The sequence below is a fragment of the Lineus longissimus genome, chromosome 19 (genome assembly GCF_910592395.1).
Source record: "Lineus longissimus chromosome 19, tnLinLong1.2, whole genome shotgun sequence".
NCBI lineage: Eukaryota > Metazoa > Nemertea > Pilidiophora > Heteronemertea > Lineidae > Lineus > Lineus longissimus.
This window is the reverse complement of record NC_088326.1, coordinates 6,508,872-6,524,287: the sequence shown is the minus strand read 5'-3', so window position 1 is coordinate 6,524,287 and position 15,416 is coordinate 6,508,872. Positions and strand designations below refer to the sequence as shown.

General features: G+C 38.3%; 2 long non-coding RNA genes across 3 annotated transcripts; one reads left to right on the top strand and one right to left on the bottom strand.

The window, feature by feature from the left end:
- The first annotated feature begins 6,500 nt into the window (after positions 1–6,500).
- LOC135503017 (uncharacterized) lies at positions 6,501–10,171 on the top strand. Of its 2 annotated transcripts, XR_010449846.1 has the most exons (5): positions 6,501–7,244; positions 7,960–8,020; positions 8,372–8,447; positions 8,655–8,725; positions 8,946–10,171. It is a non-coding gene; the product is annotated as an uncharacterized LOC135503017 (long non-coding RNA). The 2 variants fall into 2 exon arrangements; XR_010449845.1 differs by having other exon boundaries at positions 8,655–10,171.
- Positions 7,274–7,706, bottom strand: LOC135503018 (uncharacterized). The gene is made up of 2 exons (XR_010449847.1): positions 7,493–7,706; positions 7,274–7,444 (listed from the first exon to the last, which is right to left on the bottom strand). It is a non-coding gene; the product is annotated as an uncharacterized LOC135503018 (long non-coding RNA).
- Positions 10,172–15,416: the final 5,245 nt, after the last annotated feature.

Sequence of the window (15,416 nt, the reverse complement as noted above, 5' to 3'; positions counted from 1 at the left end):
TACACCTTTCGAAAATATTGATTATATGATGCTATCTTCGACTGCGAAAAAGAAAATGTTCCACTCCAAATGCTTCATGGGACTTTTGATATATTATCAAGGGTAGGAACATGAACACATTTCAACAGGTTTCGTTTCTGTTGCAATTAGTGGTGGGTTTGGTGAGAATTTAGCTAGATTGACTGGACTATATGTGAACAGAACAAAGTGCTATTTCTCGAAAATGAGTCTGCTTTTACTCTTAAAAATGGAGAAGTTGACGATGCTGTCTATGAGGACACAATTCACATAGATAGGAATATAGGTACACGTAGACTTGTTAAGAGTTGGGGATCCTCCCCAAAAGGTGAGGGTTCTCCATGCATTGATGAACTTCAGCTGCAAAATACGTTAAAGTGTAGACCGTGAAACGCATGGGTATCCGCATCAGATTTGATTGTTGCAATAGAGGACAGGGAAAACATTGTGCAGCTGGTGAAGCGTCCAAACGGTTTTCGGATAGTAACGCTAAACAATGAAAATACTTTCAAGGACTTACTCGAAAAAGGGATACAACTTGGAGACGAGGTTGTACCCTGCTATGATATACACCAAAACACCAGATCAATCAAATCAGTGTGCATAACTGACGTTCCATGCCAAGTAAGCAACGAGTTAGTTTGTAGATTACTGTCTCAATTTGGAGAAATAAAGAACATTGAACGTAAGTGTCATGAAGGAACAAAAATTCTAAATGGGAAAATAGAGGTAAAGATGTGTATCACTGCGAACATCCCCAAAACATTACAAGTAGCGAGAGGTGTATAGATCAAAATAGACTATGATGGGCAACGCGAACCATGCAAAAAATGTAAGTCTGTATCTCACTTCACAAATAAATGTCCCAACCCCCGTCCCTGCTACATTTGCAAGCAGATGGGGCACAAGGGACCGGAATGCCCTCAGGCACAGGAATGTTTTATCTGCGGTAGGAAAGGTCATCTAAAAAGACATTGTAGAGAGTCCGGAAACCACCAGGGCCCTTCAGCAGCAACAGCTAAAACTGACGAACCTGTATCGGGAAACAAAAACAAACGAGAATTAGTAAACGAAACGGATGCAAAATCGAAAGAACAAACCGGAGTGGTCAAGGAGGATAAACCATTGACCAGTGCAAAAACGAAACCATTGACCAGTGCAAAAACGAATACAAAAACAACGGAGGAGGAAATGGACCAAGATTCCGAAAATCGAAAGCGAATCCGAACCCTGGAGGACACTATAAGCCTTTTGATGGATCCATCTAGTCATAGTCATAGTACACCAAGTAAAAAACAAAACAAAAAGATAAAGACTAAGAAATAATGAACAGACTATTATAGTGCAGTGTATCTAAACACTTAGACTTTTTCGATCCAAATAGGACTAATGATCGAGTACTCGGATGTAGATATGTTATCTGTTTTGTATGTCAGACTATTATAGACTTTTTCGATCCAAATAGGACTTACCGTACATGTATGATCGAATACTCGGATGTAAATATGTTATTTGTTTTGTATGTCAAATTTTATAACCGTTTTCATAATTTTTATATTCACAATGTTTATACTCAGAGTGATGCATGATATAGTGTTAGAGTCAAGTCAGTACCATGGCAAGCATTGATAGTGATAATATTGGGCTTCTTACGTATAATGTGCGAGGCCTAAGAGATACAAAAAAACGTACAAAGGTTTTTGATGTTAAAAAAATCGTCAATTTGCCAAGTAATGTGTTTACAGGAGACACATAGTGATGCCTCCATTATTGATAAGTGGAGTACTGAGATGAGTAGCTTTGATTGTTTCTGGAATGGCAATACCTCGAGAAGAGGGGGAACAGCTGTTTTGATTAAAAAGTCCGAGGAATTTATAGTTAATGAAGCATTACTCTTACATGATGGTAGGGCGATCATTGCCGACTTAGCAATGGGCTGTGAGGAATTTAAAAAGTCAATAGTGGTCAATATCTATGCCCCAGCGGACAGTGTAAAAGAAAGATTAATATACTTTGAAAAACTAAGCAAAGACTTAGATGCCAAATTAAATAAGATAGATGGTGATTTCAACTTAATTTTGACAGGTGATTTTAACTGTGTTACTGACCAGAAGGATAAATCAAGTCCTTTCGAGTTATGTAAGGACAAATCAAGTCAACAACTACTCACCATAATGGCCAAGTACGGTTTAACTGATTGTTGGAGGAAGATAAATCCAGAAAAAAGGCAATACACATGGAGACAAATTGACAGGCGTAATGAACATAGAAATGTCGCCTGTCGGCTAGATAGATGGCTTATACAAAATTCTTTAGTGGCCAATGTGGGCAAATGCAATATTCTGCCAAGTATTTTGTCGGACCACCTTCCAGTGGTCGTTAGGCTTCTTTCTTTATCAAAAGTTAAAAGAGGAAAAGGAATCTGGAAATTCAATAATTCATTATTGAATGACAAACAGTTCAAAAATAAAGTAAAAGAGTTGTGGGCTCAACATAGACAATTTAAACCATGGGCAGGAGAAGATGTCTTAAAATGGTGGGATGTAGGTAAAGAGAAAATTAAAAAAAACTGTCAGTCCGGAGAAGTAAAGAGTTAAGTAGAGTTAGAAACTCTATACATAAAAACCTGTCAAATCAATTAGAGATTATGTTGGGGGAATATGACAAAAAACCATCGTGTGAAAAAGCCCAAAGACTAGAACACATCAAAGGGATTATAGGAACTATGGAAAATAAACGGTTGGAGGGTATTAAAAGAAGTAGGGTAGATTGGTATGAAGAAGGGGAAAAATCATCCAAGTTCTTCCTTAAATTAGAAAATTATAAAGGAAAAAATAAAACCGTTACCAGCATTAAAAGAAAGGATGGAACAGTAAGTAACATCTGAAATTGAGGAGATTTTAGATACCCAGGTGGACTTTTATCAAGAATTATATAAGGAAGGCCCAGTCGATAGAGACGCACAAGATATGTTGCTAAATTGTATCAAGGAAAGTTTAAACAATCAAGCAAAAACTAGCTGTGAAGGAAACATCACAATTGAAGAAATGGATAAAGCTCTGGGGTCTTTCAAAAAATAATAAAGCACCTGGGAGCGATGGGCTGTCCAAAGAGTTCTATAGTTGCTTTTGGGATATCTTAAAAGATGATCTACAAACAGTATTTAACAATGCGGCCATTTGTGGGAATTTATCGGAAAGTCAAAGTGAAGAATTATAACTCTCCTATATAAGAACGGTGACCGAGAAGATATTAAAAATTGGAGACCAATGTCACTCCTTAACGTAGATTATAAAATTCTTACTAAATGCATCGCAAACAGAATTAGGAAAGTAGTTGATACGATAATTGCAAAAGACCAAACGTGTGGAGTTCCTGGCCGGTCAATATTTGATAACATAATTTTTGCACAAGATGCAGTTTTCTTTGCAAACAAATTAAAAAAAACCTTTAGCAATGATAAGCATTGATCAGAGCAAAGCCTTTGATAGAGTAAACAGAAATTTCCTAGCCCGGTGTCTCAAAAAATTTGGATTTGGTGATAATCTGATTAATTGGATAAAAGTAATTTATGAGAATACCACAAGTAAAATAAATACAAACGGATTCATGTCTGAGACGTTCAGACTCACACGAGGAGTAAGACAAAGCTGTCCTTTATCACCAATACTCTATGTGATAGTGGCGGAAACTTTAGCATTGGCCATAAAGAAAAATAATCGTATTAAAGGACTCATAATGCCTGATGGTACAGAGTCTAAAGTAAAGGCTTATGCAGATGATACTAACCTTTTCCTACGTGATATAGTATCAGTCAAAGAGTTACTAAAATTGTTAGATCTGTACAGTAAAGCAACAAAATCTAAATTAAATAAAGATAAGACCAAGGTTTTACTTTGTAGGGAATTGAAAGGGTCAAACAGATTCATTGAAGAATTAGGCCTGAGTACAGAAGAAAAGCTAAAAATGGTAGGAGTATGGGTTGGCAATGAAGATATGAGTAAGGAAAATTGGGAACCAATCATCAAGAAGGTCAAAAATATTCTAAACCTTTGGTCTCACAGAGATCTCACAGTCTACGGTAAAACCCAAATTGTAAAATCTCTTGCGCTATCTAAACTGTGGTATGTGGCAACAGTGACAGCACCACCTACCAACATATTAGAAGAAATTAAGAAAGCTATATGGGAGTTCATATGGGGGAAAAAAAGACAAGTAAATCGGAATAAATGTTACACCCCTGTGGACTGTGGTGGTTTAGGGATGACTGACATAGAAGCACAATGTAAATGCTTAAAGTTAAAGTGGCTTTTACGCATACTAAAAAATCAGAAGGAAAATGATGCGACTAACTTGGTGCATTCTACGTGAAGAATTTTGACAAAGGTTTCAAGACCTTGCAGGTCATAACAATTCTACTCAAGAATGTTAAAAATGATAATGTCCCCAAACTCTATGTTGATACTCTAGAAACATGGAGATTCATAGAAATAAAAAGAATAATACCCAGCCATCTTGAAACAGTACTCGAAGAATACATCTGGCTGAATCCGGACATTAGATATGGTATCAACTCACTGTACAATGCTACTTGGATCCAATCAGGAATTTTGAAAGTAAATGATATATGGGATAAAGAGTCAAACTCTTGGATCAATTTTCAGGAGATAAAAAACAAATTCCCAATCTTTTTCCAAAGAAACCCGAGGGGTCTTGAGGAGGAGTATAGGAAAATAAAAACAGGCATAAACAAAGGAATTTTTAATGTAACCACCATTAGGCAGAGTTTGGACGCCGAAAAGGATTTTGTCCATATAAATTACTTAGAAACCTGGTATTGGAATGAATGCTATAGTTTGAACTGTAAAGCACTGTATAAAAAATACATGGAAAAAAAGATTGGAACATATGATGAGATATGTGGAGACGATAAAAACTGGTGGAAAATGTTAAAAGAATCAGATTTGGATAGGAAAATAAAACAACTTCTATGGAAGTCATACCATCAGGCTCTACCATTGGGAGATAAACTGAAATTATGGTTTGATAATCTTCTTCTTCTCGTTCGCTCTAGACAGTCAAGTCTGATCTTCTGATGTATTCTATGGTGTTTCGCAGCTGTTGGAGGTCTCCATAGAGCTGGTCTTGTAGGCTGGTACCTTCTGGCCAGATGTCTTTTCTCAGAGCTGCCAATCTCGCACATCTTGTCAGGATGTGTGCCACGGTCATCGGTTCCGTGGCACATGGGCACAAGTCGTTGTGGTTTGATAATGAAAACGTCCTTTGCCCGTTCTGTAGTAATGAAGAAGAAACTTTGGTGCATTTGTTCAAAAATTGTATAAATGTGAAAACTTTTGTTATCTGGGTATGCACATTATTTGGAATTGATACACAAAACCTCATACACCAGGATCTGAAAATTAACTGGTACAATGTATTAGATAAGAAATTCTTTTACATTCTTGGCATATGCAGAAAGGTTATTTGGGATCTAAGAAACAGTGTTAAATATAATGAGTTAAAAGTTGATCTGCTCTGCTCAACTAAATTTCAAATTTCTACTGAAAAGTCACCTACAGGCTTTGTTTTGGGTATATGATAGAAGGGAAACATTACCAGATTTTGAGCATACCTATATTAATGACTTTCTTAAGATTGAGGACTGTAAAATATTGGTAGAGTTCTGATCCCTACCAAAAAGAAGGAAAATAATACACTTATGTAAATCCTAGAGCCGGGATTTTGTAGGCTCTTTTGTTTGAGTTAATAAATGTTTATAAAAAAAAAAAAAATTAAAAAAAAAAATTCAATCTACTCCACAGAATTTAAATGTTGTTAGAAATGGGCTCAGTATGTGTCAAAATGTTTATAACATTGCTGCAAATTACATGAGCGAAATTGATTTTTTTAAATTATGACCTCAAGAGGTGTAGGGGGGGGGGGTTTTCTGGAGGGGGTCAAGAAAATTTTTGAAGCTTTATTTTCATTAATTACTCAAGAAAAATCAAAAATAAACCATTCTGCTCATGTAACTTGACCTATAGATACTGATTTTTGCTGAAAATTTCAATAAATTCGATGGAGAAATAAAGAAATTAGGCTGGATCATATGAAAAATGAGTCGCGACATGTCGCGACCCCCCAAAAAATGGGTGGCGCCACCTATACAAATTTTGAGGGTCGAAAAAAAGTTTTTTAACATACATCCCAGAAAAAAATTACTTATACACCTTAACTATGCTGTTTAATGGCTATGATTTGTTAGTTCTATTATTCACAATGTGATCTTATTTCTGTTCCTGAAAAGTTGTTTTCAGTGTATTTTCTCCTTGAAATCGATCACTTCAGGTACTATTACTGTGCATACCTAGCTAAATTAGTGTCTAGTTTCGTCTCTGATGACATTTATTTCGAAAAATCGCTGTTTTTTTCTAAAAAGGTGTTTTTGTGGTCATTTTGGCTGTTTATTTCTAGGGTACGGTAGGAGGTCATCGTTCACTCGATAACTCTTTTCAAAATGAAATAAAAGCGTTTTAAGATACATAATATGAATTGATATTAATATTCGTTAAGTGGGATTGTCGGTGGACGTTCATTGTTGAACAGTTGTGCTGGAATTACGAAAATATATCGATATCGTTGAGAGTTCATTCATTAGGGGCCTGTTCTCAATTTTCCTTACAACGCCTCTAGCACTGGGCAATTGCCACCATCTTGAAAAGCAGTGCTGCGGATGGCTATCGCATCGCCACTACGCATGAGAACACGATGGCTGCCCTGCGCTGCATTGATAGTTCGTAATAAATTCACATAAAAACACACCAGAAGATCTCCGATTTTATTTACAAAGATCATATTTTGTTTATTGATAAAACAAGCCAGTTTACCACAGCAGGTGACACATATTAGGCCTGAATAAGACTTTAGAATTTGAAGTGGTGGTGACGATGCCGATATCCAAGATGGCGGAATTATACCAGTGGTCAAATCTCATCTATTTTGGGTAATTGCATCATTATTTCTTTTTGTGATTGGTGATTTGTAAAATTGAGAATGATTGAAAAATCAGTATTTTTTGACCCAAAGGCATGAGTGAACATTTGATAAGTTTATTGTGATTTAATTGGTAATTTGGTCGACATTTTGACAATTATATTTAGCAATATTTCGATAAATGCGGACCTGCTTCTTCCTCTTTTCGTAGTGACGGTGTTTCGATAACTCAGGTCAGTTTCACGGCAAAAATAAGTGGTAGTTTTGAAATTCGAATGTGCATTTATTGATGTAACGATAAAGTACATTTCCGAGAATAATTAGTGAAAGTTTCAGTAGGTGTCGATTTTTGTAAAGTAGTGTATAGGCGATGGATTGGCTCAGCCATGTGCTCGTCGTGTCAGCGGGGCGCAAGCCGTCATGGGGGATGTACCTAGTTCAACTAACCCGAGGGCCCTGGGCTGCCGGTCTAGTAGGCTACACTACAATGCACGTGATTGATGGTTGAACATTCACTCTCGTTGACAGTGTATTATTGAAATATTTGATTGTGATGATGGTGTATTGTACTAGGCCTTGCATGCTCCCAACGTGTGGCATATTTCACATTGATACTACCAGTATCAATTACAAAAAAATAGATTGTGAGTAACAATAGGCCTACAATACAATCAATGCTACATGTCATGAGGGTGGGAACGGGGAAGGGGGGGGGTGGTAACTGTCTCGACGTCCCGTTAGGAAAAAAGGCTTATCCCGTTTCCCAATATGCAATTTTAGCCGAATCGTGACGCAAAACACGGCTTGTCTCGAATCCCGCTAAAATAAGGGTGTCTATCCCGAATCCCGACAGTTATTTTCGGCCCATCCCAGTGTCCCGAAAATACCCGTTCTCCCCCTCATAAATAGTAGACCATATTGTCACATTGATGTTTTCTTTCATTACAGTTAGACTTCGAGATCTACATTTTCGACAAAGGCCTGGTGTAATATTACGTACTTGATGAAGGTAATATTAATTTCTTCAAATTTGAAGCATGACGTTAATGGGGTACCAGCACAACTTCATTGACTGCTACGTGGCGCTGGTGGTAACTAAGGTATTGCATCGCTCATATCACTTGAAAAAAACATTTACCCTGGTTACGACCAAAGCTGCTTAGCAGAGGGCGATACCTCATCAGGAGCGCCACAATCATATCATTGGTGTGAAAGCATTTGTATGAAGTTTTTCAGTTCTCAATGTGTTCAAAACCTTAATTGTGAAATTGTGCACTTCGAATTCAAATTCACGTCACTACGTTAGTTTGACATCCATTGATGTCACGGTAATTTCACTGTTATGCTGTGCTGCTTTCAGGTTTAATGACACGAATGAGTTCAAGTACATTACATTTTTCGACGAAGGCCTTCTGTAATTTCATACGCTTCTTACGGTTAGTATTGATTCATAATTTCTAGTAAAAAAGTTAATTTTGAAAGTGAAAAATATGTTACAATACAATAGACCTGCAAATACCATATACGCAAGTTTTGAACAAATATCACACAAATTCCCCAGTTGACTTGTGATGATATTGATAATGGTGGTGGTGGTGTTATCATGTATATGGCTTCTAACGTAGTAAATGTTTTCTTTTCAGCAACATTCAATAGATTTATTTACTGTATTATCATTTCGACCAAGGCGAATTCGACACTTCAATTACACAAGGTTAGTAACTTTTGTTCACAAAATCCAAATGGAGGCAAATACAGAACAATCAAACTTAGTCATTCCAGTCAGTTACTGAAGCACAGTGAAAACTGTCGGGAGCAGTGCAACTGATGGCATGTCAAACTTCCAGTGACTGTCCCTGTCCATATATTTTAAGACAGTACAAATCTTGTAATCATTTTGTTTATGCAATGTACGTTATTATGTATCATTTCAGCACAATCAAACTTAGTCATTCCAATCAGTTACTGAAGCACAGCGAAAACTGTCTGAATTAGTGCTGCTGATGGCATGTAATTACTCTACTACCACTACCAGTGACAGTCAATGTCCATATATTTTCAAGTGTGCGAAATTAGTACTCGTCTACTTCTTAGTGTTATTTGAATGCAATGTATGTTATAAAAATATTTTTTCAACACTATATCAACATTCTCACTCCTGTCAGTTTCTGAAAATCAGCTAAAGCAATCGCTACCAATGCAGCTGATAACAGCAATTCTTTTCGTTCCCAATGCCCATCCATGACAATATATTTCACGCATGTGACAATCATGTAATCATCCTGTTTTTTGTGTTCTATTCATGCAATAAATAAATTCAGTATTTTCAAATCATTGGTGCTACAAAACTATTCTCATTATAGATTATTCATATTTTATAAAATGCTGTCATGTCAAATTTTGTGTCCTATAAATCATTATGAAGTCGGCATTTTATATACAACTTTTGTACTCCTCCTAAATAAACATACAAATCTTGTTTTATGTAAACTTTGTATATGTGACCCGTCACAGCAAAACCAGGCGCATGTCGCTCTGAGCTTGGCAGGTTGAGACGGACTGTTTGTTCATTTATCTATTGTCTGCCTTTTGTAAAATATGAGCACATCAATTTCTTCCATTATCTCCTGGTGTCATTTAGGCTCATCTTCTGTGCGACATGTACCTGGTTTTGCTGTGACGTCATGTTGAAGTCATGTTCTTGTAGTGTTATTGGCTTTCTATTATCTTGTCAAAATACCACTTGGTTCTCGCAAAATCTCAATAAAAACAAATGCTATTGCATGTATTGCATATTCTAACAGCTATCCACTGTATCGATTTATCCATCATCTGTACTATTTGTCACAAAAATGTTATATTATGTAAATCATATTTCATTACATAATGCACACTGCCAATTACTGCTGAACCATTCATATGTCATTTAAATAAATAATTTTCAACTTTTTAAAACCGTCTTATAGTACTGTTCTTGTCACTTAGCTGAACCAATTGCTCTATAGCATGAAATTTCCAGAAATGCCCCAGGGACTGAAAAGTGCTGTTTTAACAGAGAGGTGTCCTAAACTGAGAAGTCGAGTTGAATGGAAACAACCAATTTGGAACCAAAAACTACTGTCCTTATTAAAGAGGTTGTCCTCAATAGAAAGGTGTCCACAAAAAGTAGGTCCACTCTATATGAAAGTACAAACCCTGGTACATGTAGTGACATCATCTACTCCTCGATGTGGACACCTGCAAATGCAGCGACAATGTCACATCAGTTATTTAATTCATCGTCCTTTGTGCAGATGGCACCACCCATCAAGCATGTTGGTGACGAATAGTGTCGCAGCATTTCGTCACCGAGCTTACACGAAAATGCACTGTCATTCATTCAGCCATAAGTGTAAGACTGTAGGGTTGTTTCCAACCAAAACATGTTCGAAATGTGTCAAGCATTCGGAACACCCAAAGACTGATTAGAGAAGTCAAAATTGAATGGAAACAACCAATTTGGGACCAAAACCAGTGTCCTTATTGGAAAGGTTGTCTTTAATAGAGAGGTGTCTACTAACGGAGGTTCCACTGTACATAATGTAGGAACCCTGGTTGTGACATTGTCCACTCCTCCAGCTGCACAAAACCAAATCCACAACAATGTCACACCAGTTATTTAGTTCATCATGCTTATGGTCATTGTACTTTCATCTTATGTAAAATGTAACTTTTTACACGGTTTCAATAAACGATTTGTAATTTGTAATTTGTAAATTATAAATTTCACTAATAATTTGACGCCGCCAATTCCACTGGTCTTCGAAATACGTAAGCTACACTGTTGACGACTATGACACTCCTCACAAACCACATTGTGAATCAGACGCCGATAGGCTTGTCCATGATCTTACCCCTTACTTCCCCTTAATCAGCAAGGTGGTCTGGGATAATTTGGCCGATAGCTAGGCAGGCATATAGGAGCATAATATTCGATCGTAAAATATGAGACACAATTTTAGACGTTGCGTCACCCATCCCCAATTTGAAAATGGATCAGTTCAATGGGGGTGATATAAAACAAGTGAGTTGAGTTTTCTCAATAAAACATTTGGAGATGATAGGAGCATGCTAGTCCATTTTAAATCTTTCACAAAATTTCTAGATGTTGCGTAGAACCTATCCTAAATTTGAAAATAAGCGTGGCTATCAGAAGTGACATTTAAAAAATGGGTTTCTCTCGAAAACTATTCAAAGTGCATTTCTCATGAAAAAAATCCAATCGATCAGCCGTGGTCTCGGACAGTGACAATTAAAATGTGCGTTTTTTCTTGAAAACTATTGTCGTGTTGCCTCCTGGTTTCAGAACTGAAATGAGCATTATTCCCTTTTAGATTGCTTTATTTGTTACATGTACAGACCAGACTATTAAATGGATTGGGATTTATTATTTCTGGGATTCGTCATATGTCTACCAACACCAATACCGGTGTAATGTTTTTGAGTGTTTCTGTTTTTGAGTGTTTCCCCTCATTGTTTGGGAACGCTCAAAAATAGATTGACGAGTATTTCTGTGTATCCCCCCTATTGAAAAGGCATGGTCTCTCTAGCTGCCTATTGTTTGGAAACACTGAAACATGGGGAACAACCACAGATGTTACACCGGTACTGCCCCTATCAAATGATCTGCGACCCACGGTCAAAGTGGAACAAAAGTCCATCACCACGGCTCTTACAGTCCATAAGGTCGACTCCCGGTACAAAATAAGATAAAACTCCATGACAATGGTCGTAATTACAAAGAATTTCTAGGCCCGGTGCACATTGATAGACAGCGCTAATTACCCCAGCAGTAAAATAGGCCTAGATAGTGACCCGGGTCGCTACGTAGCGCCCCAGGACAGATTGTTTGGATATAGCATTGTCCCGGGGCGCTACGTAGCGGCCCGGGAAGGGTTGGATGGAGTTTGTGTCATACCGGGCCGCTCCGTGATAGGTTGTCGGGAGATTGCGTTGTACCGGGGCGCCACGTAGCGGCCCGGGTAGGGTTGGATGAAGTTTGCATTATACCGGGCTGGTCCGTGATATGTTGTTAGGAGGTTGCGTTATACCGGATCACCCGGGTAGGGTTGAGTGGAGATTGTGGTATACCCGGGACGGTTTGTTCGACAACGATGCTACCTGTGGTTGGAATAATTTTATTAATGATCACCTTGGTTTCGTTTGATGATTAGTTAGCCTGTGGGGTCTCTAAAATGCGCTACTGGTTTCACGACAAATCAACCGAATTTCGTAAATATGATATCAAATCGCATGCAGACACAAGCTAGACTTCAGACATACATAATTCTGAAGCCTGGACAAAAGATACAATGTACATGTGCATGTAGTACATATATATTGGCCTGGCAAAGTCATGAAGTATAGGCCTTGCTTCAGAGATGTTATGGACATATTAGGTCATTGTCATCTGATCTTTCCTCCGTCTGGATTCTCTCTTGGGATGAGGCACTGCTCTTGATAGGTCTACTGCATGCCATCTCAACCAGGATAGGTTCTACCAGGCCTACCCCCTCAGAGGAGACAATCTATGCAACTGCAATGACGAACAGGGACATCTTCTAGAAGGATTCTCCTTTGGGTTTGGGCACTCCGCCCTTGATAGGCCTACTGCATGCCATGTCATCCACGGTGTGGGTTCTACCAGGCCTGCCCCCATAGAGGAGACAATCTATGCAACTGCAATGACGAACATGGACATCTTCTAGAAGGGTTCTCCTTTGGCCTACCCCCTCAGAGGAGACTATCCCTGTAACTGTAATATCGACGAGGGACATCTTCTACAAGGATTCTCCTTTGGGTTGGGGCACTCCGCCCTTGATAGGCCAACGTCTGCTACGGATCAACTCTGAAACAGTTTCAACTCTGAAAGACACCAACTCAACTTTGAAACTGCATCTTTGAAAGTATGAAAGCCTATGACCGCAGTGGGTTCTCTAAAATGCGCTACCGCTTGGTCAACGGTATACGGTAAAAAAAGCAACGGACAAAAAGACAACGGAAAAAAAAGCCCGGTAAAAAAGACAACAGGTAAAAAAGGCAATGGTAAAAAAGGCAACGGAAAAAAAGACAACAGGTAAAAAAAGCAACGGTAAAAAAGACAACGGGTAAAAAAAAGCAACGGAAAAAAAGACAACCATCTAGGTAAAAAAGACAACAGGTAAAAAAGATGACTACTATCAAAGAGGACCCAATTAACTTCCACAATACAGCCAAATTAGTTGTACTGATTTACTAGTATTCAGTATTGCCTCATTTCCAGAGGAAGGGTTCCATCTTATTAGCCAACAAAGCGTCAAAGGGAGGAACATCATCGCTCTAGGGCTCTAGGCATGATAGGGCTGTCGGAGTGCCGGTGTAGAAGTTTAAAATGTCCTAGGATAAAATGTCCGGGAACAAAGGATTCTATTATGCGCTGAGCTATTGACGGTCATTGCCTCTATAGAACCATATGCCATAATCTGTCAGAATACAATAGGCCCGGACACTTTTTCTAGGGGGGACACTTTTTACTTTTACACTGGCTGTGCAGTGGAAACATCAGCACCTGTCACCACACCTCCGAGGTCCCGTGTCCAATTCCCGGTCTGTCCGGCACTTTATGTCATAGAGTGGGCGGTTTCCTTCTACATTGTACATGTACAAGTTTGCTTTAAAATTGCCCAATATGATTTGAGAGATAATAATGTCCAAGTTGACGCTCAGCTCTCAACTCAATATTTTGTATCATCGCTCTATTTGGCGAGTGTAGGCCCGTCCTTGGTCGAACAGCATTTTGGTTGGAGAGATGCGCCTGAGTTGGTCTGTACTCCTCTGACAAAATGAAGGGATGGATCAGCAAATTGTCAACAACATGTCTTTGATTGGGGCAGTCACGCGTCGGAATATGAATTCTGCTTATTCCTGACAGTAAAGGCCTGTTTACACTACTTTTGAGCACTTTTTTCGGTGGTTTGCCACTCCAGTTTGCTATTTTTTCATAATTTGAAATTTCGCTTCAGCTGTAGTGGAAGCAAGCCTTTACAGTTTCACCGTGACAGTAGACTTGACAACAACTCTGACCTGCGGCGACTATGAAAAATTTCTGAATCAATTTATAGGGTCGAATTAGAAGTTATTATAATATTATTTTTTCCGTTGCTTTTTTTACCCGTTGTCTTTTTTTCCGTTGTCTTTTTTACCTGTTGTCTTTTTTACCCGTTGTCTTTTTTACCGTTGTCTTTTTGACCGGGCGTTTTCTCCGTTGTCTTTTTTTCCGTTGCTTTTTTACCTAGATTCCACTGGTGCATGTGCACTTGCGATCCGTCTTTTCTCGCGTGAATAAAATATACAGAAAATTGATCTAGATGGCATAAACTCTACACTAAAATAAATTATGCAATTGTTTATTAGCTTTGGTTATTTAGGGCTGATTACGCCAAATCAAGCGAGATTCATAGGAAGATTCATAGGAAGATGAATATAATTTTTTAATTGTTTTTTTTTTATTTTTATTTATTTTATTTATTTATTGAAATTTTACTGTACATGTACATCCACGTATACAATAATAGTGACGACAGAAACATGTACAGAGTGGTGTTGGCACAGGAAATGTCCTATGTGAGCCAGCTCCACAAAGTATAAATAAACTACAGAAGAAAAATAAATATGGCATAAAATGTAGTGTACTAGCACTGCCTACAGAGGGGACATCTGCAGGCAGTGACCCAAGAGCATGTATTGTCGACGGTAAAACCACCAAGCTTCTTACAATAAAAATCAATAACATTAGTTTTAAAACATGCGTGGCGACTTTGGCACCGAGCTGCGATTGGTAGCGCATTCCAGGTGCCTACTATCCGATTAAAAAAAGAAGTAAAAAACGACTCGGTCCTGCACCGTGTTTGTTTTAAAACCATGGGGTCGCCCCTACGAGTTGTAAAATTGACGTACTCATCGACAGGCACTGAAAACTTCTGTGTAAAACAATTGTGTATAAAGAGTAGATCTAAAATTTCATGGCGAAAGGCCAGAGGTAAAAGTCCAAGCCCTGACATTCGTTCAGCATAAGATAGATCACGATCCGAGATGTGTCTTGTGGCCCGGCGCTGAACATTCTCCAAAACAGAAAGATTCCGTTTGGAGAGACCACTCCAAGCCACTGAACAGTACTCGACTCGACTCCTGACAACACTTGAATACAATGTCTTTAACGCATCCTTGTGCTTACAATTACCAGTTATCCTTCTAATAACGTGCCAGTGTTTGTTTGCACTGTGCGAAACAAAGTCAACATGTTTATTCCACGACAAGTCATTTTGCAATAATACCCCCAGGTCTTTTACCTGGTTTGCCCTCTCCAACACGCAACCGCCTAAATTGTA